Consider the following 24,199-nt stretch of genomic DNA (forward strand, 5'->3'; position numbering starts at 1 on the left):
TCAAGCTAATGACGTTAAACAAGCGCTTGTTGGGAGGCAACCCAACCTGAGGTAATACCTTTTTGCTGTTTCTTTTATTTGTTTCAATAAAAGGGATAAAGTAGTTTCTGTGCATTGCAAAGAATTAAGTTTGGTGTTTCACACCAAACAATGAATTCATGGACCCATAAGTCAAAGGGGAATGTGTTACTCTAAGTTTGGTGTTCCACCATAAAGATCAACTGAACACAACAACCTTTGAATTATGAGAAAGGAACAATTATTCTAAGCAGTCACAGAAATGCTTAAAACCCTTAGTAGCAACCTCATTCCAAGATAACTCAAGGATTCAAAGAACACAGAGAAGTAAGTGGGAGACTAAGTTTGGTGTTCACACACCAACTTAAGAATCCGATACTTACCCACACATAGTTGAGCTAACCACTTAAGTGCTTGAGGAGCAAGCAACTTCATTACTCTTTGCAGGAAAGGAAACAAGAACCTTAAAGCATGAAGCAACATTTAGGAAGAAGAAGGAGAAATCAAAGTGTTTCCTGACAACAAAGAGAAAACAAGGAATTTCACAAGGTGGTATTATTCCTTGATAATTCTTTAAAAAGGGTAAACAAAAGGCATGCGTGTTCTGGTCTAAACTGTAAATGTTGAATCTTTCTGGAATGTGTATTTTTTTTAGTTAATTGCTTTGAATAAAGTGAGTGCCTAGATGTTTGGATATAACTTCACCTTCTTAAACAAGTGCGTGCCATGCTTGTTCTGTTTCCAAAAATAAAAGAAAAGTTTGAACAAAAGTAATTTGGCTAAATTAGTGACAAATCAAGTAGAATTAAGTGGTGGTATGCATGCTTGATTGTTAGTCACATCACTAAAATTAGAGTGTAGAATTATCATTTTTTATGTAGAAATTGAAAATTGTCTATGGATCTTGATGAATAAATGTCTTTGGCCATAAAAAAGAAAGAAAAAGAAGAAGAAAAAGCCACTGAAAAAGGGCAACCAAAAAGCAAAAAAAAAAAAAAAAATTGAGAAAATAAGCTAGGCACCAATGGTTTGAACTTCTGAGACAAATGCCTGTGGTGTTTATGTATTAAGGATATGCTTGGATGAATAGGTTCTGAGGAGTGTTTCAACACTTGGTAACTTGGGTTAACTAACCCGGGATTATCAACCAAAAGTCCATTATCAAGAGCAACCTAAATACAAAACATTTAGTCACACAAAGAGGTGCTGGGCACCAATGTCTCAAGAAGAAATGTGAACTAAAATGCCTAAAGTGGATATGTGTAGTGCACTGATAAGAAAAAGAAAATGCCAAAGGCTTGTGCAACACATGACACTAAGCAAACAAGGAGCAAAAGAAGCTCTAAGAAAAAGAAAAGAAAAACAAAAGAAAGGTACCAAAGACATAAGAATAACAAGAGGCCATAGCAATTTTTGATGGATGCAATGAAAAAGTGATAATCCTACCTGATAAGTATGAAAAAGTGATGCTGCAACTTTCTGCATAAAACCCTTCTGATGAACTTCAAATGCTTTCTAATATAGCCAATGTAATTGCTTTCTGTTTCATACTTTCTTCTCAAATAACTCAGGACTTGCTTAGGGACAAGCAAGTATTAAGTTTGGTGTTGTGATGCCAAGGCATCATGGACTAGTTTCACTAGCAATTTTCTGTTAGTTTTAGTTGTTTTATGCATTTTCTTGAGCTTAAAGTAACCAAAAATGGTTAAATGAAGAACAAAGCAATAAATCATTCAACATGTAGATTTTTATGCAAATTCCATGAGTTTTTAGTTATATTATTTGAATGCTATGAATGGAAGATTTCTCATGAAACTTTGCAAGACTTTGATGCAATTGTTTGGATGATTTCAGGGAAGAAGAGGCTAAGCAAGGAAGCAAGAAAATCAATAAAGGAAGCTTGAATATCACATGTGGAGTTTAAGTTCCAGTTTAAGCTTAAACTGGAGCTTAAACGCCAAAATCATGAAGAATAAGAAATGCTGGGATTGAAGTTTAACCTCCAGTTTGACCTCAAACTGGAGGTTAAACGCCAGAATGATAGGCCTCACTTAAGGAGCATTCCACGTTTAACCTCCAGTTTGAGTCAAACTGGAGGTTAAACGCCAGAATGAGTATGACACCAGGGAGGAGTTCCACGTTTAACCTCCAGTTTGACCTCAAACTGGAGGTTAAACGCCAGAACCAGGAAGAGTACCAGGGGCAATTCCACGTTTAAGCTCCAGTTTGACTCAAACTGGAGCTTAAACGTGTTCGACGTTTTCTTTCACTCCAGGGTTGCTCTCTCCACCTCCACGTTTAACCTCCAGTTTGACCCCAAACTGGAGGTTAAACGTGTTCGACACCTCCAGGGCCACCATTCCAAGCTTCCACGTTTAACCTCCAGTTTGACCTCAAACTGGAGGTTAAACGTGTTCGACCTCCAGTAAGCTTCCACCCTTTTCCACGTTTAACCTCCAGTTTGACCTCAAACTGGAGGTTAAACGTGTTCGACCTCCAGGATGCCTCATTCCTTTTCCACGTTTAACCTCCAGTTTAACCTTAAACTGGAGGTTAAACGTGTTCGACTACATTACTCTCCAGGGCTACCATTCTTCCATTTCCACGTTTAAGCTTCAGTTTAACCTTAAACTGAAGCTTAAACGTGCTTCTACAAAAGGCCTCACTGGAAGTGTCTGGCGTTTAAGCTGCAGTTTAAGCTTAAACTGCAACTTAAACGCCACTCTTGGAAAAGGTTTCTGGGCCAAAAATATTGTGGTTTAAGTTAGTCTTTGAGCACAAATATTAACTTAAACTCACTTTGGTATGAAACCCAATTGAATATCATGGTTTATGGGATTGGGCCTGAAGGATTGATGAGTTTGAAATCTCAATTTATTGAGTCATGTGTCATTATTTGATTATCACTAAATTGGCTCAATGAAATGTACAGAATTTGGATCAACAACCTCATCAACATTATGGATCATAAACCCAAGGCAAAAGGAAAGCAAGGAGAGGCCTCAAAGCCCAAGAAGCACAACTGAAGCTCAATATAGAAAGTGTATAAATAGGATAGAATTGAAGTTAGAAAGGACTTTTACTTTCACTTTTAGCCAGTTTTCCTTTTCTTTGTAATTGAATTCAGAGCTATGATTCACTAAACCCCCTTTCATTGGGTTAGGGAGCTCTATTGTAATTCAATGAATCAATAATAGTTTATCTTCTTCTTCAATCTTTTCTCTTGAATTTTGTTAGAAAGCTTCTCGATCTAATTCCATTGAGTAGTTGTCTTGGGAAAGAAGCTACTCATACTTGGAATCCTTCGGAGCCTTGGGAAAGGAATGGAGGATTCATGCTAGAGAAGCTTTCTCACAGTGGATTGGATTGGGGTTTGGATGGATATTGTGACATGTAATCCTACCAAATTGTGGTTCATGAAATTGTGTGGTATAATCAGTGACCAAGCATCATCTCTTCTTATGAACATTTAAACCAAGGGATTGGGAATTTGTTTGTTTTTAGAGAGCATTGGTGAGCCAAGGAATTGGGATCCAATCATATAAGATTGCCAAGCAAAATTCAATGAATGCATTGGTTGAGGAAGAGATTTACATGTTTTGATTCGGAGATTTCAATATCTCCTAAACCCAATGAATTCCCCATTTCTGATTTCCACTTTCTCTTTACATTCTGCAATTCAATTCTTGCAATCATCCCCATTCCCTTTTAATTTCAGCAATTTACATTCTGCTCTTGAATTCATGCAATTTAAGATTCAGCCATTTAATTTTCTTGTCATTTACTTTTCCCGCCAATTTTACATTCCGCAATTCTCATCTCAAATATTGATTCCGCTCAACTAGAACACACTTCTAATCCGAATTGCTCACTCAACCAATCCTTGTGGGATTCGACCTCACTCTATTGTGAGTTTTTACTTGACGATGATAACCGGTGCACTTGCCGGAAGGAATTTTGCCGATCGTGCAATTTCCTAAATCGTAGCATAACACGTTTATGCGCATCAGTCATCTGTGAGAGTGTCCCTTTAACAGAGTCAGCATGATCCAGAATCTCTTCTTCTAAATCCTCTGCATCTAGACCTGAAGGATCTAATAACTCAGGAAACCTGGCATTGTGTTGTTTGTTGATCCTCCTAGCTATGTCTACAGCTTCCAATAAATTTCCACCATTATGAACTGCAAGGCTAAATGTAGCAACCGCCGAGGCTTCCCTTGTTTGATCACTCAATGTTTTATGAAATGCTAGGATGCAAACCCTGAAAGCTTAGATTCCTAGTGAGACTTGCTTATTTTGTGAACCCTTGCATATATCACTAACGAATTAAACATGAAAGTAACAAATAGCATTATTCTCAGATTATTAGATAAGCTGTATCCAAATTGGAATGAATATTTGTTACCAAAAGCATATTAGTTCTTTTGTCCCATCTTCGAAATCCATGACGAACAAAGTAAGCAGCCTGTAACGTCAATATCAATTTGAGCTAACATTCGGCAACTAAAATTTAGAAATTAACATGCATAATCATCATGTACGGTGTACCTGAAAGGGGAGTAGTATATCTAAAAGGCCAAACTTCCATAATAATCTCAAAGAAGCTTCACCGGATCCATAAGCAAGCATATAATTCATTTCCATCAGGAGCCTACCCTAAAACAATTAAGGAAGGCAACTCACGTAGGATATTCTCATGGATGCCTAATAATCTTTTAGTATAATAGACAAAGGAGGAGGGGAGATTTTTAAAACCTTATCAAGCCGTAATACTGATGAAGAAAGATTTTTAAATACTACCCATTAATTGTAAAGTCGCATTTCAAACAATTCCTCCAACGAAGATAGTCCTCCTTATCACAGCTACTGGGTGCCTCGATGTCATGATGAAAGTGATTTGACTTCCTTGTAGCAATATTGAAACTCGAAACCTAATTGAAAATTATGACGATGTTATCTTTAAAAGTAGACATAAAGTGAAGGCATGCTTGATAGAGAAGAATTAAGCAATCACTACATTAAAGATAGTTATGCCAAACAAACCTCGACAATGGTACCATCCATACGAACATGACATATGGAAAACTTTTTACCAACTATCTCACACCATGGAAATGTTCTCAACACCTACAAATTAAACAATGATGAATACAAAAAGTTAAGATTCAAATATGCAAATACAAGCCCAAACTAAACAGAGGGCATTACAAGTTTTCTTCGTTTCCTATTTTCATTATATTTTGATATGGTTCATTTGATAATTACAAAGATGTTCAAAATTCTTCAATTTTTCTTTTCCTTTCTAAGTTTTATAAGGAAAGTTGTGATAACTACTAAGTCTTGTTTTCACAATTTCCTTTACAATATATTGATAACAGGAAATAAAATCAAAACCTGCGAAATAAAAGTGCAAGAGAAAGGTTATAACCTCTTTAAGATCAGCTGAAGTAATAATATCAAAGTCCTTACTTATTTGCTTTAGTATAAGATCCTGGACACAACCTCCAACAAGATATATATCATACCCTACATGGTGAAGAAAAGGGTCAACAACTATGCAATTCCCTATCTAAACTTGGAAAATAAACCTAGAAACCTCAGAATCTTGTGCCGATGTGATGTTCAAATAACCATAATTCTCTCACTTCTACTGCATTTGCTTTTGGAAGAAGCAAGTCCTTACCTGCTTTTTCAAAATAAATAAACAGAAAAAATAACTTATTTTTGTTTCTGTCTTTCTTTAAAAAAGCACAAGCAAAACAAATCCAATATTTTTATTTAGAGAAAGGGGGAAAGTACCTTGTTTGGTAATGAATTTAACTGCATATAAGTTTCTACTGTAATTAAGCATAGTCTGAAGAGAACTTACATGGAAACAACACGTGAGTTCTTGCATGTGATTCCTTGCCAAGAACCACTACAAGGATCTGAACCAACCCAACTGAGAATATTGATTTGCAAAAAATCCTTTAGAGAATTTAAGGCCTCAACTGCAATGAAAAGTTAAATTTGTTTCATTGATTCATTCATTGAAATAAATACCTTAGATGTTAATATATAAAAAGATAATCAAACTTAAGAATAGACTTGAATCATATATATATGGATCAAAAGAACTTACCATTATCATTGGAAGCTGTTTGTGAAAGTGCCACAAACAAGAAGCAATTGAGCAAAAAGCACCAATAATGGTAACTTCAATTTGTTATCCATCTTTCATTGCAATTTGCAATAATCCACTCACCACCTCAACCAGTTATATAGCAAAGTTGATGATAAATATCAAATAATAACTTGGACTAGTTTTTTTGGTCTTTTTATAATTTTTTCTAAACAAAGTCAACATGTAAATTTGGTAAAGAAACCCATTTCCCTTCTAGAAAAAAACTGATCTAAAACAGAAAATACAAGTGGATAAAATGGCAAAAAAAAAATTTACATTAAACATGAACTCAGATATGAAGTTCATAAGAGAATGAAAACCCCATTTCATCAATTATTTCAAATGACAGTGGCACAGATCATAGAGGGAAACAATAAAATATTTTTTAAAAGAAATGTATTCTTATTTACAAAATTGAATTGTGTCTATAAAAACTTTACTCAATTTAAGCATTGAAAAAAAAAAAGTTGGACTGTGATAACAAAACCACATCAAAATCAAAATCAAATATAATAGAGAAGTAGGTGTTATTAGTTATTACCATACACAAGTATATATCCAAATACAAAAATCAGCCTCTTCCATATATTTATATGTTTAACTTGTTTTTAACATATATTTTTTTATTCAAATTTTCTATGAATAATTGATCCAAATAACATTACTCAAGAATTTTCAAAAGAAAATGAAAAGAAAAAACAACCACCCTCATCAAGCATGGTTAAGAGCCTTGACTTGTTGGGACTCTGAACCGCAGCAGCAACATGCTGATCTGCAAGCAATAAAGGATTTTCATGATGAGAATGATTCAAGCACTCCAATGAGAAATCAATGCGTTCACAAAGAATAGCATCAAATATACCCTGTTCATTTTCTTCATACAAAATACAAGAATAACATGTGAGAAAGATTAGAAAGCATAACTAGTCTCCAATTAATACAAATTATAAAATATCTAATAATGAGCAAGAAAACAAGCTTCCAAAACCAAGCTCACATATCTGAAATGAAGTGAAGCTCAAGAATCAAACAAACTAGGGAACAGCGAAATAGATTTTTACAATAAAAATCAGATCTTAACATTTTCCAAAATTTAATGTGTCAATATTTAAACTTTCATTTTCACATCACTGCAACATAGGAACAGCGAAACAGCCAGGGAACCAAACTAATGGCCCTTATCACAGGGTCAGAGAAATAGAAGGAAGAAATACTTACCTTGTAGTGTTTACGGTGAGGGTTGAGCACCGATTGAGGGAGAGGAAGCGGCGATTGAGGGAGGAGCGAGAGAGAGGCAGCGTCTTTAGTGTTTAGGGTTTACGAGAGTGAGATCGCTGAGGGAGGGCACGCCGATGCAGACAGAGCAGTGCTGATAGAGGGTTGCGAGAGAGGGTGCGAGGGTTGCGAATCCAAGGAGTAGGATTGCATTGAGGGTTCGAGGGTTGCGAAAGAGCGGGTGCGAGAGAAGGTGCGATAGAGGGCTGCGAGAGAGGGCTCAGAGAGAAGGCTGGGTGTGAGGGTTCACAGCGGCGATGAAGATGAAGGGCTGGGGTAGAGGGCGTGCATGGGTTCTCATCAGCAGTGATGAAGATGAAGGGGGATGGCAGCGAGTGTTCGGAGGCTTGAGTAGTGAAAGGATTGTCACTTCTTTAGGGTTAAAGTGTTTAATTGGGAAAAAATTTTAGCGTGAAAAAAAATTGGTGAAAACTATGTCGCTACGCTTTTTCTAGAGTGCCTATAGGAAGATAAATCAGCCACGCTTCAAAAGCGTACTTATTTCTCTCTATGGCCACGCTTTTAAAGCGTGGTAAAAAAACGTAGCCTAATTAAAAATCAGTCGCCACCCTCATAAAAGCATGTTGATTTCCCTCTATGGCCACGCTTTTAAAGCGTGACAAAAAAAGCGTGGCCAAATCACAAATCAGTGGCCACCCTCACAAAAGCGTGGACATAGACCACTTTTGGGCACACTTTAAAAGCGTGGCAAAAAAAAGTGGCCGACAGGCCTTTTTTCTTGTAGTGTGACTTTCCTTTATTTAGTAAGGGTTAATGATGAGGTACGGAAGTTGGTGAATTAAAAAAATTAGAAATATGTCACAGAGAGTTTAAATTAAAAATTACTGGGAGTTTTAAGTCCTAGGTCATCTACCAACGAGTTGCAGAAAGTGTGCTATTTTATTAATCAGATGTTCCAAGAAGTTGAGTTATGTAAATTGGAAATTAAATTGAGGAAATTTAATTAATATGAATAAAAGCCTTGACTGGGAGTTTATTAGTTGGAATTTCTACTGTTGATGGAGTGATTTTAAGATTAATTTATAATTAATGGTTGTTCTGTTTGGTTATCCTTTACTAGGTAAAGAAAAGTCAAACAAGTTGGAATGCTAGATCTGTTCACAAGTTACAACCCACTTAGTTCAAAGGGATTGGTGTTAGTGATTAGATAACAATCCAATAGTTAACCCAATTACAATTTTTCTTTCAATCCTTCCAACCCAAGAGTTCCTTTCAATCAACTCCCCATCAAGTGAGGGAATTACTCACTCATTGTAAATAATAAATCTATAACACATGAAAGGGAATTAAAAGAAGACATGATTATTGGAATGGAAAATAAATTTAAATGGAAGAAATAACCCTTGTATTAAATAATCATGAAAGTATTCAAATGACAAAATTGAACAAAGCAAAGAACATGGAAGAATAAAACCAAGTTAAGAGAACGAACTAGAATGACGAGGTCTTGATGAGGAAATAACTCTTCTCAATGTTCCAATGCTAAGATCAATTGAAAATTAAATTTCTAAAAACCTAGAGAGAAAAACCTAGAGGAGGAAAAACTAGATCTAAAACCATAAACTGTCTAGAATGAATGTTGTTCTTTGTCTCTGCATATTCTCTGGCTCTAGTCTGCTGTTCGGGGCCAAAAACTGGGTCGAAATAAGGTCCAAAATCGCCCCAAGCGAAGTCTGCAGATTATGCAGATCGCACATGTCACGCGATCGCGTCATCCATGCGGACGCGTCATTCGCGCTTTTCTTTGCCACGCGTTCGCGTCGGCCACGCTACCGCGTCGCCTAAGCTTTTCCAATCCGCGTGGCCGCGTGAGCCATGCGGCCGCGTCATTGCGATTCGCTCTCCTTCGCGCGGTCGCGTGAGCCATGCGACCGCGTCACTTCTCGCTGGTTATCTCCTCAAATTCTTGTGTTCCTTCTATTTTTGCTAGCTTCCTTTCCAATCTCCAACTCATTCATGCCCTATGAAGTCTGAAACACTCAACACACAGATCACGACATCGAATGGAATAAAGGGGAATTAAAAATACATAATTAAAGTCTCTAGGAAGCAGTTTTCAAACATGTTATAAATTCAAGAAGGGATTATAATTTCATGCTAATTTAATGAATAAGTGGGTAAGGATCATGATAAAACCACACAATTAAACACAATATAAACCATAAAATAGTGGTTTATCAACCTCCCCACACTTAAACATTAGCATGTCCTCATGCTTAATTGAAGGAGATAGGGAAATAAGTATGAACATGTAGAAACTCATGAAATGCAATGCAAGCCTATATATAAATAAATGCAACTATATGATTCTTGCTCACTTGATCAAAAGTAAATAAGCTCTTCAAAATAATTACAAATCAAATTCCACTAATTCTATCATTATACAATAAAACAGATAAAAGTGCAAGAAGATAGCTCATGAAAGCAAGGAACATGGAAATTCAAGCATTGAACCCTCACTGATAATGTATGTACGCTCTAATCTCTAGTGTATAGGGTAATCACTCTATCCTTCTCTAATCATGCTTTCTAACTTTTGTTCTTCTCCTAACCAATCAACAACAGTCGATATACCAATGCAAACATCATGAGGTCTTTTCAAGGTTGTAATGGGGCTAAGGTACAGGTAGGGGTATACATTTGGTCAAGTGAACTAATAAATTGAATATTTAATTAACCCAAGCTCCAACCTAACTTGTATACTTTTAATGTAATCTTAAAGTTCATACCTAGCTACCCAGAATTTTCTTTTTCAATCCATACTCATGTATCAACTTTATATTTTATTCTATCATATGTGCATTGATCTTTGAATTCTGAATTTAACATTGGGGTAATTTTTGTCCCCTTTATTTATTTATATAAATTTTATTATTATTATTATTTTTTTTTTGACATTAAAATAAATATAGCTTATCAATGCATATAGATTTTTAATTCTTATAGTTTCACATGAGTAGGTATCCAAATTTCCATTAAATTCTCATGACACATTCCCTTAACAACTTTTGTTCCCACAATTTCCCATACTTAACTAGCATACACAATTCTATCTTAGGCTAACCAAAGATTCAATTTGGAATATACAATTGTTTTTCAGCTTAAGGTTAGTAATGTGGTAAAATATAGAACAAATGGGATTTAAAGGCTCAAAGTGGTTAACAAAGGAAATTGAAAAGGTTAGGCTTAATTTGGATAAGTGAGTTTAAACAAATAATGGCCTCAATCATGTGCAAGCATATAAATATAATAAATATTAGACATATAAGATAAAACAAAATATAGATCACAATCATAGAGAAGTAAACACACAGGAATGAAATAATTATGGTTAAATAATGTAACCATACATAAAGGCTCAAATCTTTCACAGGTTGTGTGTTCTTTAGCTCAAATATTATGTTCCAAATACAACTCAAGCAAATTTATCATAAAAATTTTGAAAAATTAGTGAAATTTTGTTCCAAAGACAGAGTCTTAAAAGAAACTTATTGTCTTTTCAATCAAGTAGAACATGCATACAACTATCCTAACCTATGCAATTTGTTCTATTCTATAAAGGAAAGAAAATCTAACTAAAATATACTAATTATTGGTGCCAGGGAAAAGAAATTACCTCCGGAAGTCAGGTACTGACCGACCTCCCCACACTTAAGGCTTTGCACCGTCCTCGGTGCCATCCGTTGATGCACGGAAAACTTGTCTCTCAACAAATCTCCCTTCGGCAAGTGTACCGAATTTGTCGTCAAGTAAAAACTCACAATAGAGTGAGGTCGAATCCCACAGGGATTGATTGATCAAGCAACTTTAATTAGAAGAATGTTCTAGTTGAGCGAATCCAAAATTTGGGTTGAGAGTTGCAGAAAATAAAATGGCGAGAATGTAAATAACAGAAAAGTAAATGCTAGAATTAAAGGACTGGAAGTAAATGACTAAAAATAAATTGCAGAATTGTAAATGGGAATGGGGGATTTGCTCATAAAAGTAAATGGCAGAAATTAAAGAGAATGGGTAAGATCAGAGATGGGGAGTTCATTGGGCTTAGGAGATGTTGCAATTCTCCGGATCAAGTTCATTTTCATCTCTTCCTCAATCAATGCACTCATTGATCTCCTTGGCAATCTTAATTGATTGAATTACAATTTTTTGCAATTCAATCTCTCAAATCTTGATCAATAGCTAATTCCTTGGTCAATTGCTCATGAGAAGAGATGAAGTATGGTCACTGATTATACCACATGCATTTCCCAAATCAAGTATTGAGAGGGTTATAGTCACATACCCATCCAAACCCAATTTGGTCCAGCATGAGAAAGCATTTCTAGCTTGATCTCTTCATTCCTCTTTCAAGGTTCAGAAGAGATCCAAGTTTGAATAGCTTCTTTTCCAAGATAACTACTCAATTGGATGAAGATCGAAAGCTTTCAAGTAAAATCAAGAGAAAAGATAGAAGAAGAATAATGAAAATTAGTATTGATCCATCAAATTACAACAGAGATCCCTAACCCAATGAAAGGGGTTTAGTTGTTCATAGCTCTAGAAAATAAAAACCAAGATGGAGAATACATCCTAGAACTAGAAATTTCAGAGAAAGTAAAATACAGAGAGTAGTTCCCTTTTTTCCCCTCTTTTAGAACTTTTTCAACAATTCAAAGCTACTCCTATATATACTACTTCTCTCAGCTTCTAGTTGGCTCTTCAAGTCTTGGGCCTTTGGATCTTGAGTTTGAAGCAGTTCTCTTCTTCATTTGGGCTTGGCTTTACTTGCAGAGAGAAAATGTAGAGTGGGCAGAGACTTTAGCTCAGGACGTTAGGGGTGTTAACGTTTAGTGAAAATATAAGTTCGAGAACGTTAGTGACAATCAACTTTCTCACTAACGTTACTAAGTAAAAGCCACGTTAACTTCAACGTTAGTGGCATAAACGTTGCCACTAACGTTGCCTCTAAGTCCTTCGCACAGGTTATTGAGACTTAACATTTCCAATAACTTTGAAAAGCCCCCTTTGTTCCCACGTTAGAGCCAACGTTAACTTAGTTAATGGTACGCGGAATCGTGATTACACTTTAATTATGTAAAGTTCATTGCTCTTTCTTTCCCTGGAAATGGCGCCAAAAACATGATGCCAAAACCACGGTTCACAACCCCGTGTAACTGACCAGCAAGTGCACTGGGTCATCCAAGTAATACCTTACATGAGTAAGGGTCGAATCCCACGGAGATTGTTGGTATGAAGCAAGCTATGGTCACCTTGCAAATCTCAGTTAGGCAGATATAAATTGATAATGGTGTTTTCGAATAATAATTAATAGAAGAGGGATAGAAATACTTATGTAATTCATTGGGTGAGAATTTCAGATAAGCGAATGGAGATGCTTTCGTTCCTCTGAACCTCTGCTTTCCTGCTATCTTCATCCAATCAGTCTTACTCCTTTCCATGGCTGGCTTTATGTGATACATCACCACTGTCAATGGCTACTTTCGGTCATCTCTCGGGAAAATAATCCAATGCCCTGTCACGGCACGGCTAATCGTCTGGAGGCATCACCCTTGTCAATGGCTTCATCTTATCCTCTCAGTGAAAATGGTCAACGCACCCTGTCACGGCACGGCTATTCATCTGTCGGTTCTCGATCATGCTTGAATAGGATTTACTATCCTTTTGCGTCTGTCACTAACGCCCCGCAATCGCGAGTTTGGAGCTCATCACAGTCATTCATTCATTGAATCCTACTCGGAATACCACAGAAAAGGTTTAGACTTTCCGGATTCTCTTGAATGCCGCCATCATTCTAGCTTACGCCACGAAGATTCTAATTAAGAGATCTAAGAGATACTCATTCAGTCGAAGGTAGAACGGAAGTGGTTGTCAGGCACGCGTTCATAGGGAATGATGATGATTGTCACGTTCATCACATTCAGATTGAAGTACGAATGAATATCTTAAAAGCGAAATAAGATGAATTGAATAGAAAACAGTAGTACTTTGCATTAATCGTTGAGGAACAGTAGAGCTCCACACCTTAATCTATGGAGTGTAGAAACTCTACCGTTGAAAATACATAAGTGAAAGGTCCAGGCATGGCCGAGATGGCCAGCCTCCAAAACGTGATCAATAGATCAAAAGATAATCCAAAGATCCAGGATGGTCAAAAAGACGTCTAATACAATAGTGAAAGGTCCTATTTATAATAAACTAGCTACTAGGGTTTACAGAAGTAAGTAATTGATGCATAAATCCACTTCCGGGGCCCACTTGGTGTGTGCTTGGACTGAGCTTGAGTGTTGCACGTGTAGAGGCCATTTGTGGAGTTGAACGCCAGGTTTTGATCCATTTTCTGGCGTTCAACTCTGGTTTTGGATCCTTTTCTGGCGCTGGACGCTAGAATTGGGCAGAGAGCTGGCGTTGAACGCCAGTTTGCATCGTCTATTCTTGGCCAAAGTATGGACTATTATATATTTCTGGAAAGCCCTAGATGTCTACTTTCCAATGCAATTGGAAGTGCGCTATTTCGAGTTCTGTAGCTCCAGAAAATTCACTTTGAGTGCAGGGAGGTCAGAATCCAACAGCATCAGCAGTCCTTCTTCAACCTCTGAATCTGATTTCTGCTCAAGTCCCTCAATTTCAGCCAGAAAATACCTAAAATAACAGAAAAACACACAAACTCATAGTAAAGTCCAGAAATGTGAATTTAACATAAAAACTAATGAAAACATCCCTAAAAGTAACTAGATCCTACTAAAAACATACTAAAAACAATGTCAAAAAGCGTATAAATTATCCGCTCATCACAACACCAAACTTAAATTGTTGCTTGTCCCCAAGCAACTGAAAATCAAATAGGATAAAAATAAGAGAATATACTATAAATTCCAAACTATCAATGAAACATAGCTCCAATCAAATGAGCGGAACTTGTAGCTTTTTGCCTCTTGAATAGTTTTGGCATCTCACTTTATCCATTGAAGTTCAGAATGATTGGCTTCTATAGGAACTCAGAGTTCAGATAGTGTTATTGACTCTCCTAGTTCAGTATGATGATTCTTGAACACAACTTCTTTATGAGTCTTAGCCGTGGCCCTAAGCACTTTGTTTTCCAGTATTACCATCAGATACATAAATGCCACAGACACATAATTGGGTGAACCTTTTCAGATTATGACTCAGCTTTGCTAAAGTCCCCAATTAGAGGTGTCCAGGGTTCTTAAGCACACTCTTTTTTTTTTTTGCTTTGGACCTTGACTTTAACCGCTCAGTCTCAAGTTTTCACTTGACACCTACACGCCACAAGCACATGGTTAGGCACAACTTGGTTTAGCCGCTTAGACCAGGATTTTATTCCTTTAGGCCCTCCTATCCACTGATGCTCAAAGCCTTGGGATCCTTTTTATTTCCCTTGCCTTTTGGTTTTAAGGGTTATTGGCTTTTTGCTCTTGCCTCTTGGTTTTAAGAGCTTTTGGTTTTTTCTGCTTGCTTTTTCTCTTTTTTTTCTATTTTTTTCGCCTATTTTTTTATTTTTTTATTTTTTTCTGCAAGCTTTGTTCTTTGCTGCTTTTTCTTGCTTCAAGAATCATTTTTATGATTTTTCAGATTATCAAATAACATGTCTCCTTGTCATCATTCTTTCAAGAGCCAACATATTTAACATTCTTAAACAACAACTTCAAAAGACATATGCACTGTTCAAGCATACATTCAGAAAACAAGAAGCATTGTCACCACATCAATATAATTAAGCTAAGTTCAAGGATAAATTTGAAACTCATGTACTTCTTATTCTTTTAAATTAAAACATTTTTCAATTAAGAGAGGTGATGGATTCATAGGACATTTATAACTTTAAGACACAGTTACTAACTACTAATGATCATGTAATGAAGACACAAACACAGATAGGCACATAACATAGAAACGAAAAACAGAAGAAACAAGAACAAGGAATGAATCCACCTTAGTGATGGTGGCGTTTCCTTCTTGAGGAACCAATGATGTCCTTGAGCTCTTCTATGTCTCTTCCTTGTCTTTGTTGCTCCTCCCTTATTGCTTTTTGATCTTCTCTTATTTCATGAAGCATGATGGAGTGCTCTTGATGTTCCACCCTTAGTTGTCCCATATTGGAACTCAATTCTCCTAGGGAGGTGTTGATTTGCTCCCAATAGTTTTATGGAGGAAAGTGCATTTGAGGCATCTCCGGTATCTCATGGTGATGAGCTTCATACGCCTCTTGAGCTCCATGAATGGGCTCTCTTGCTTGCTCCATCTTCTTCTTAGTGATGGGCTTGTCCTCTTTAATGAAGATATCTCCCTCTATGTCAATCCCAGCTGAATTGCATAGGTGGCAGATGAGGTGAGGAAAGACTAACCTTGCCATAGTAGAGGACTGGTCAGCCACCTTGTAGAGTTCTTGAGGTATAATCTCATGAACTTCCACCTCTTCTCCAATCATGATGCTATGGATCATGATGGCCCGGTCTATAGTAACTTCAGACCGGTTGCTAGTGGGAATGATTGAGCATTGAATGAACTCCAACCATCCTCTAGCTACAGGCTTGAGGTCCACTCTTCTTAGTTGAACCGGCTTGCCTTTGGAGTCAATCTTCCATTGAGCTCCTTCTACACATATGTCCATAAGGACTTGGTCCAACCTTTGATTAAAGTTGACCCTTCTAGTGTAGGGGCGTTCATCTCCTTGCATCATGGTCAAGTTAAACGCCAACCTCACATTTTCCGGACTAAAATCCAAGTATTTCCCCCAAACTATTGTAACATAGTTCTTTGGATCCGGGTTCTTACTTTGATCATGGTTCTTGGTGATCCATACATTGGCATAGAACTCTTGAACCATTAGGATGCCGACTTGTTGGATGGGATTTGTTAGAACTTCCCAACCTCTTCTTTGAATTTCATGTCGGATCTCCGGATACTCATTTCTTTTGAGTTTGAAAGGGACCTCAGGGATCACCTTCTTCTTGGCCACAACATCATAGAAGTGGTCTTGATGGGCTTTGGAGATGAACCTTTCCATCTCCCATGACTCGGAGGTGGAAGCTTTTGTCTTCCCCTTCCCCTTTCTAGAGGATTCTCCGGTCTTAGGTGCCATCAATGGTAATGGAAAAACAAAAAGCTTATGCTTTTACCACACCAAACTTAGAATATTGCTCGTCCTCGAGCAAGAAAAGAAGAATAGAAGAAGAAGAAGAAGAACTGGAGGAGAGGGAGAGTGGGAAGTGTTTCGTCCAAGAGGGGTGTGTTGTGTGAATTTGATGAAGAATGGAGGGCTTTATATAGGGAAGGGAGGGGGGGTTAAGGTTCGGCCATATGGGTGGGAAATTGGTTTTGAATTTTGAAGGTAGGTGGAGTTTATGAGGTAGGTTTATGGGGAAGAGTGGATGGATGTGAGCGGTGAAGAGGTGATGGGAAAGAGAGTTTGAGGTGATTGGTGAAGGATTTTTGGGGAAGAGTGTTTATGGGGTTGTGTGAAAGAGAGTGGTGAGAAGAAGTGAGTGAAAATAAAGGAATGGAAGTAAATAACAGAAAAGTAAATGCTAGAATTAAAGGACTGGAAGTAAATGACTGAAAATAAATTGCAGAATTGTAAATGGGAATGGGGGATTTGTTCATAAAGGTAAATGGCAGAAATTAAAGAGAATGGGTAAGATCAGAGATGGGGAGTTCATTGGGCTTAGGAGATGTTGCAATTCTCTGGATCAAGTTCATTTTCATCTCTTCCTCAATCAATGCACTCATTGATCTCCTTGGCAATCTTAAGTGATTGAATTACAATTTCTTGCAATTCAATCTCTCAAATCTTGATCAATAGCCAATTCCTTGGTCAATTGCTCATGAGAAGAGATGAAGTATGGTCATTGATTATACCACATGCATTTCCCAAATCAAGTACTGAGAGGGTTATAGTCACATACCCATCCAAACCCAATTTGGTCCAGCATGAGAAAGCATTTCTAGCTTGATCTCTTCATTCCTCTTTCAAGGTTCAAAAGAGATCCAAGTTTGAATAGCTTTTCTTCCAAGATAACTACTCATTTGGATGAAGATCGAAAGCTTTCAAGTAAAATCAAGAGGAAAGATAGAGGAAGAATAATGAAAATTAGTATTGATCCATCAAATTACAACAGAGCTCCCTAACCCAATGAAAGGGGTTTAGTTGTTCATAGCTCTTGAAAATGAAAACAAAGATGGATAATACATCATAAAACTAGAATTTGCAAAGAAAGTAAAATATAGAGAGTAGTTCTCTTTTTCCCAGCCTCCAGAGCTTCTTCTCAATTCAAAGCTACTCCTATATATACTACTCTTCTCAGCTTCTAGTTTACTCTTCAAGTCTTGCGCCTTTGGATCTTGAGTTTGAAGCAGTTCTTTTCTTCATTTGGGCTTGGCCTTTCTTGCAGAGAGAAAGTGCTAAGTAGGCAGAGACTTCAGCTCAGGACGTTAGGGGTGTTAATATTTAGTGAGAATATAAGTTCAAGAACATTAACATTGTCACTAACGTTCCAATGCACCCCTTTGCCTTACGTTAAAACCCATGTTAACTAGGTTAACATGGCTTTTAACGTTGCCTTGTTAATCCTTCGAGAACGTTAGTGACACTCAACATTGTCACTAACGTTCCAGTGTGCCCCTTCTTGTTTCACGTTAAAGCCTACGTTAACTAAGTTAACGTGGCTTCTAACATGGTCCTTGCCAACCTTCGAGAACGTTAGTGACACTCAACATTGTCACTAACGTTCCAATGTGCCCCTGGGTCTCACGTTAGAGTCCACGTTAACTAAGTTAACGTGGCCTCTAACGTAGCCATCTTTAGCCATCCCAACGTTAGTGACAATGTTGAGTGTCACTAACGTTGGCTCATCCTTCATTCCTCATCGTTAGCTTCCACGTTAACTAAGTTAACGTGGAGGTTAACGTGACTCTTGGGGGTTGTGTGGTTGCTTCAACGTTAGTGACAATGTTGAGTGTCACTAACGTTGTCGACAACTCTTCATCCCTTACGTTAGTTCCCACGTTAACCAACTTAACGTGGGAGTTAACGTGGTACTTTGCACCATAGGCCAACGTTAGTGACAATGTTGAGTGTCACTAACGTTGGCTTCTCTTCCCCCCTTAACGTTAGAGGCCACGTTAACTAGGTTAACGTGGTTTCTAACGTGGCCACTTATGAGTAATTGCCAACGTTAGTGACAATGTTAAGTGTCACTAACATTGGCTCAACTTCTCTTCTCCACGTTAGAGTTCACGTTAACTTAGTTAACGTGACTCTCTAACGTGGGCATTGATGGCTTTTTGAGAATGTTATTGGCAATCACTTTTCTCATTAATCTTGCAAGTTACCTCCCCTTTTCTTGCTTCCTTTTTGGTCCTGAAATCAAGCAATAAAGTGTATCAAAGCTCTAGTCCAAGTCATGAGTAATGCAACATAATATTTGTCACTAAACTTATGCAAAATCCTTATGAAATTATGTAAAATGCACAATGTATGCTTGAATCAAGGCATAAGTGAATATTTACCCAAAACTTGCTTATTTCCTAAAGAAATGTATGAAACTATCCTAAAAACAGTAAAGAAAAGGTCAGTGAAATTGGCCAAGATGCCCTGGCATCATCCTGCCATCCGTGGTTATTATTTCCACTTTGATTGTACCCTTGGTTGGGGCGGTCATAGAAGTTATGAGTGGATGCCACCATGTTGTCTTCTTGTTGGAGCTGCGGGCATTCATCAGTGTAATGGCTGTAATCAGCACAGATTCCGCAAATTCTTTGCAGGACTAATTGTTGGTTTTGCTGTGGTGAAGGAGGTTGAGCTTGCTGAGCTTGTTGTTGATTCAATTGCATCTGCTTCAGCAAGTTAGTCATCTCACATATGCTTTGAGTTAGAGCAGCAGTCTCTCTGTTAGAGGATACTTCTGCAACGGCTTTTGAACGGCCTTACCTTTGTCTGTGGTTCCTAGTAGATTCAGCTAAATCACTGATCAATTGCCAAGTCTTATCAGTGGTCTTGTACTTCTTCATAGACCCATTGCTAGCACTTTCCAATGTGGTCTTATCTTGGGGCCTCATGCCCTGTGTGATATAGCTAAGTAACACTATCTTGTCAATCCTGTGGTGGGGGCATGCTTCCAGAAGATTATTGAAGCCCTCCCAGTATTCAAAGAGAGTCTCATTGTCATCCTGAACAATTGTAGAAATATCCTTCCTCAGTTTATCAGTAACTTCATATGGAAAGAATTTCTCCAAAAACTCCTTTCTGAGTGTATCCCAGTTGGATACATTTGCTAGAGGTTGAGTGTAGTACCACTTTCTTGCTTTTCCCTCAAGAGAAAACGGGAAAGCTTTCAGCAAAATTGAAGTTTCATTAGTACCATCACGCCTGACAGTAGAACAGGCTGCCTGGAAATCTCTCAAGTTCTTGATAGGCTCTTGAGCAGGTAGGCCATGAAACTTGGGCATCAAATTTAGCAGTGCAGTCTTTATTTCAAAATCTGTAGCTACCGCTGGATGATGCGCTTGAAACGGTTGCATTGTAAAATCAGGGGCTCCTTCCTCCTGGATGGTAACTCTCCTAGCTACCATGCCTTCTGCACGTAAAACAACCGAATCAGTAGAACGGGGGCTGGTTTCTTCCTCAAGTTCACTTTCAGATCCGCCCTCAGCGTGGACTAACCGACGCTGTTCTCGCCTTATTCGTGAAATAGTCCTTTCAATTTCAGGATCGAATATTAGCAAGCGCGGATCAGGAAGTGAACGCGTCATTTGACGGAAGAAACATGCAGCTCATAGTAGCAAAACAAAATAAAATTCAAATAAATAAATTCTAATTAATAACATTAGCACTCTATTGCAACTCCCCGGCAACGGCGCCAAAAATTGATGAGGTACGGAAGTTGGTGAATTAAAAATTATTAAAATGGTTACGTTACAAGTATAGTTCTTAACTCACCGAAAATCTGCCTATCAATTTAGAAATATGTCACAGAGAGTTTAAATTAAAAATTACTGGGAGTTTTAAGTCCCAAGCCGTCTCCCAACGAGTTGCAGAAAGTGTGCTATTTTATTAATCAGATGTTCCAAGAAGTTGAGTTAAGTAAATTGGAAATTAAATTGAGGAAATTTAATTAATATGAATAAAAGCCTTGACTAGGAGTTGATTAGTTAGAATTTCTACTGTTGATGGAGTGATTTTAAGATTAATTTATAATTAATGGTTGTTCTGTTTGGTTATCCTTTACTAGGTAAAGGAAAGTCAAACAAGTTGGAATGCTAGATCTGTTCACAAGTTGCAACCCACTTAGTTCAAAGGGATTGGTGTTAGTGATTAGATAACAATCCAATAGTTAACCCAATTACAATTTTTCTTTCAATCCTTCCAACCCAAGAGTTCCTTTCAATCAACTCCCCATCAAGTGAGGGAACTACTCACTCATTGTAAATAATAAATCCATAACACATGAAAGGGAATTAAAAGAAGACATGATTATTGGAATGGAAAATAAATTTAAATGGAAGAAATAACCCTTGTATTAAATAGTCATGAAAGTATTCAAATGAAAAAATTGAACAAAGCAAAGAACATGGAAGAATAAAACCAAGTTAAGAGAACAAACTAGAATGACGAGGTCTTGATGAGGAAATAACTCTTCTCAATGTTCCAATGCTAAGATCAATTAAAAATTAAATTTCTAAAAACCTAGAGAGAAAAACCTAGAGAGAAAAAACCTAGAGGAGGAAAAACTAGATCTAAAACTGTAAACTGTCTAGAATGAATGTTGTTCTTTGTCTCTGCATATTCTCTGGCTCTAGTCTGCTGTTCCGGGCCGAAAACTGGGTCGAAATAAGGTCCAAAATCGCCCCCAGCGAAGTCTGCAGATTATGCAGATCGCACATGTCACGCGATCGCGTCATCCATGCGGACGCGTCATTCGCGGTTTTCCTTGCCACGCGTTCGAGTCGCCCACGCTACCGCGTCGCCTGAGCTTTTCCAATCCGCGTGGCCGCGTGAGCCATGCGGCCGCGTCATTGCGATTCGCTCTCCTTCGCGCGGTTGCGTGAGCCATGTGACCGCGTCACTTCTCGCTGGTTATCTCCTCAAATTCTTGTGTTCCTTCCATTTTGCTAGCTTCCTTTCCAATCTCTAACTCATCCATGCCCTATGAAGTATGAAACACTCAACACACAGATCATGGCATCAAATGGAATAAAGGGAAACTAAAAATACATAATTAAAGTCTCTAGGAAGCATTTTTCAAACATGTTATAAATTCAGGAAGGGATTATAATTTCATGCTAATTTAATGAATAAATGGGTAAGGATCATGATAAAATCACACAATTAAACACAATATAAATCATAAAATAGTGGTTTATCAGTTAACTAAGTGAAAACAACAACCACTTGATACTACACTTGAGAGAATTCCAACAAGAATAGAACTTCCAATTAATCATTCCCCCGGTCAAGGCTTTTTATTTGATTACATAAATCTCTTTTAATTTACGTTGTTTTAATTCATAATCCTTTATTTTTCTGTTCTTCAACTCTTAAAAATTTCTCAAAGAACTCCTGATTAATAAAATAGTACCCTTTTGTCAACTCGTTGGGAGACGACCTGGGATTTCTACTCCCAGTATTTTCATTCTAATTTTGTGACAACCCTTCTAAATTGACAAGCGAATTTTTGTCGGTTAAGAACTGTACTTACAATGCTGTTCTTACTATAATTTCTTAATTGGCTGATTTCTGCCTCCATCAGTAATGAACGGAGTGCTCTTTGGTAAAGAACATAGCTTAGACAGACAGAGTGCTCTTTGAGAAAAACGGAGTGCCAAGAATCCTAGATTTAATCATGGGCCACGCTTTTAAAAGCGTGGTCTAAGGCTCCAAGGTGTGCTCAAACTTCAAAGTGTGTCTAAAATTCTTCTTTATTCTTTTGAGCTTGTTTTGTGCTTTTTGCTTCTTTCTCTACTTATATCCTGCAGAATATGTCAAATCAAATGATCAAAGCAATATACTATTTAAGCACTAAACACTTAATAATTAAGCATGATTAATAAAAATTAAAGGTGAAAAAGCATAGAAAAACATAACATGATGCGTAGTCATCACTTATATTAATTAAGCAAAAGGGTAAGTACTTTCATTATTAGTATATAGTTTATTATAATATTCCAGATTTCATTGACGTTGATTGTTTCCTTCTAGTCCCCTTGGTTAAACTCTAACTGCTTGCTTTTGTACCTTAATTTGTTTCTTTAATTTGTCACTGCCTTTCTGCCCAGGACAATTGGAATTATTTGACTCATATATAATATTATTATTTGATTTCTTTGTTTTTACATGTGTAAAAATGTTGTTTGACTCGTTGCATTGAAATAACTAATTCGGTTAGTAAAAACATATTAGAGATATATTCGTCCCCTCACTAGAATATATACACACAATATCATGTTATGTAAATATTTTAGAATGCTATAGAGTTGTGTGTTTCTATAAACTCTGCAGATCTTCTATTGTTGTGCTATCTAGTTTGTTATATGCATTTTTTTTGCTGCCTTTGTTTTATGATGTTAGGACTTGGGATGGCGGTTTTGTCTTTTTGAGCTTATGGATGAATGGATTGTTATATATATTATTGTTTTAATTCATAAAACTATGTGCTGCATGTGTCTACTGCTGCACTTGGTGTCATACTAGGTACTAACATTGCTAATCTGTAATATACTGTTGCACAAGAGTTTCCAGCCTTTATTGTTGATTTCTATGTTGATCTTCCTATGCTCATCTCTCCCTAGTTGGAAGCCAACTTCAGGGATTATTTGCCTCTCACTCACCCACCCATAGAACTGGTTTTGGTGGAAGAATGAGAGGAACTTGAATTCATTGTAACTTGAGGAGCCAGAGCCAGCTTCCTTAGTCTTTCTTTTCTTTAATCCGATGGCCTTTGGTGGTGCCATTTGAATGTAATGAGAAGAGTTAAAAGGGTGATGAAGAGGGTTGAAAGAAGGGAAAGAAAGAAAACAAATCAAGGATTTGCTTCAACACCACACTTAGGACTTGATTGTCCCAATCAAGAAAGCAAGAAAGAAAGAAAGAAAGAAAGCAAAAGATGAAGAAGAAGGGTTTCGACTGTGAGTAGTGAAGTTTGTAGTGTGGAGAAGAGGGAAGGGTGAGTGCAATATATAGAGGTGAGAGGAGAGATCTGGAAGGTGGGAATTGATAGCAAAAATTGAATGTTTTCCCACTTGGGAGTAGCGCCCAGCGTGGAGAGAGGCGTCAACCCCCAACTGTTCAGCTTTCTTTTGATTTTTAAGTTCCAAAGTGTGAAGTACACTTTGACTCCTTAACTTTATGATTAATCAATGTCATGTGGGCCCCATCTCTTCCTGAAAATTCAGTTACAAATCCTCATTAGTGAACAAAAATTGCTTCAGATTCCTCCAGTTAAATGGCATTTAATGTGTGTTTCTTGGACACCAAACTTAAGTTCATTGCCAGTAATTGGTCTAATGATTGAACTTTATTGTGTACATTATGAGTGAAATAAATTTAATTCTTTCATACTCTTCCACTTCCATTTCATATGTACACAATTAATTATCAATTTTATTCACCCCACCAATATACTATATGCATTAGGATATTAATTAATTGCGCTGAACCTTGAATGTACGCATGAATCTCTCTTGATGGTGGCCACACCAGACTTAGTT

At 37.3% G+C, this 24,199-nt stretch overlaps 1 non-coding gene and 1 pseudogene across 1 annotated transcript; one reads left to right on the top strand and one right to left on the bottom strand.

Annotated features, from left to right (window-relative positions):
• Nucleotides 1-23,443, bottom strand: part of LOC107641960 (uncharacterized) — a 31,837-nt pseudogene extending 8,394 nt beyond the window's left edge.
• Nucleotides 19,590-19,696, top strand: LOC148565299 (small nucleolar RNA R71). Its single transcript, XR_015884302.1, has one exon. It is a non-coding gene; the product is annotated as a small nucleolar RNA R71 (small nucleolar RNA).
• Nucleotides 23,444-24,199: the final 756 nt, after the last annotated feature.

The sequence above is a fragment of the Arachis ipaensis genome, chromosome B5, assembly GCF_059453495.1.
Source record: "Arachis ipaensis isolate K30076 ecotype BB chromosome B5, ASM5945349v1, whole genome shotgun sequence".
Lineage (NCBI taxonomy): Eukaryota > Viridiplantae > Streptophyta > Magnoliopsida > Fabales > Fabaceae > Arachis > Arachis ipaensis.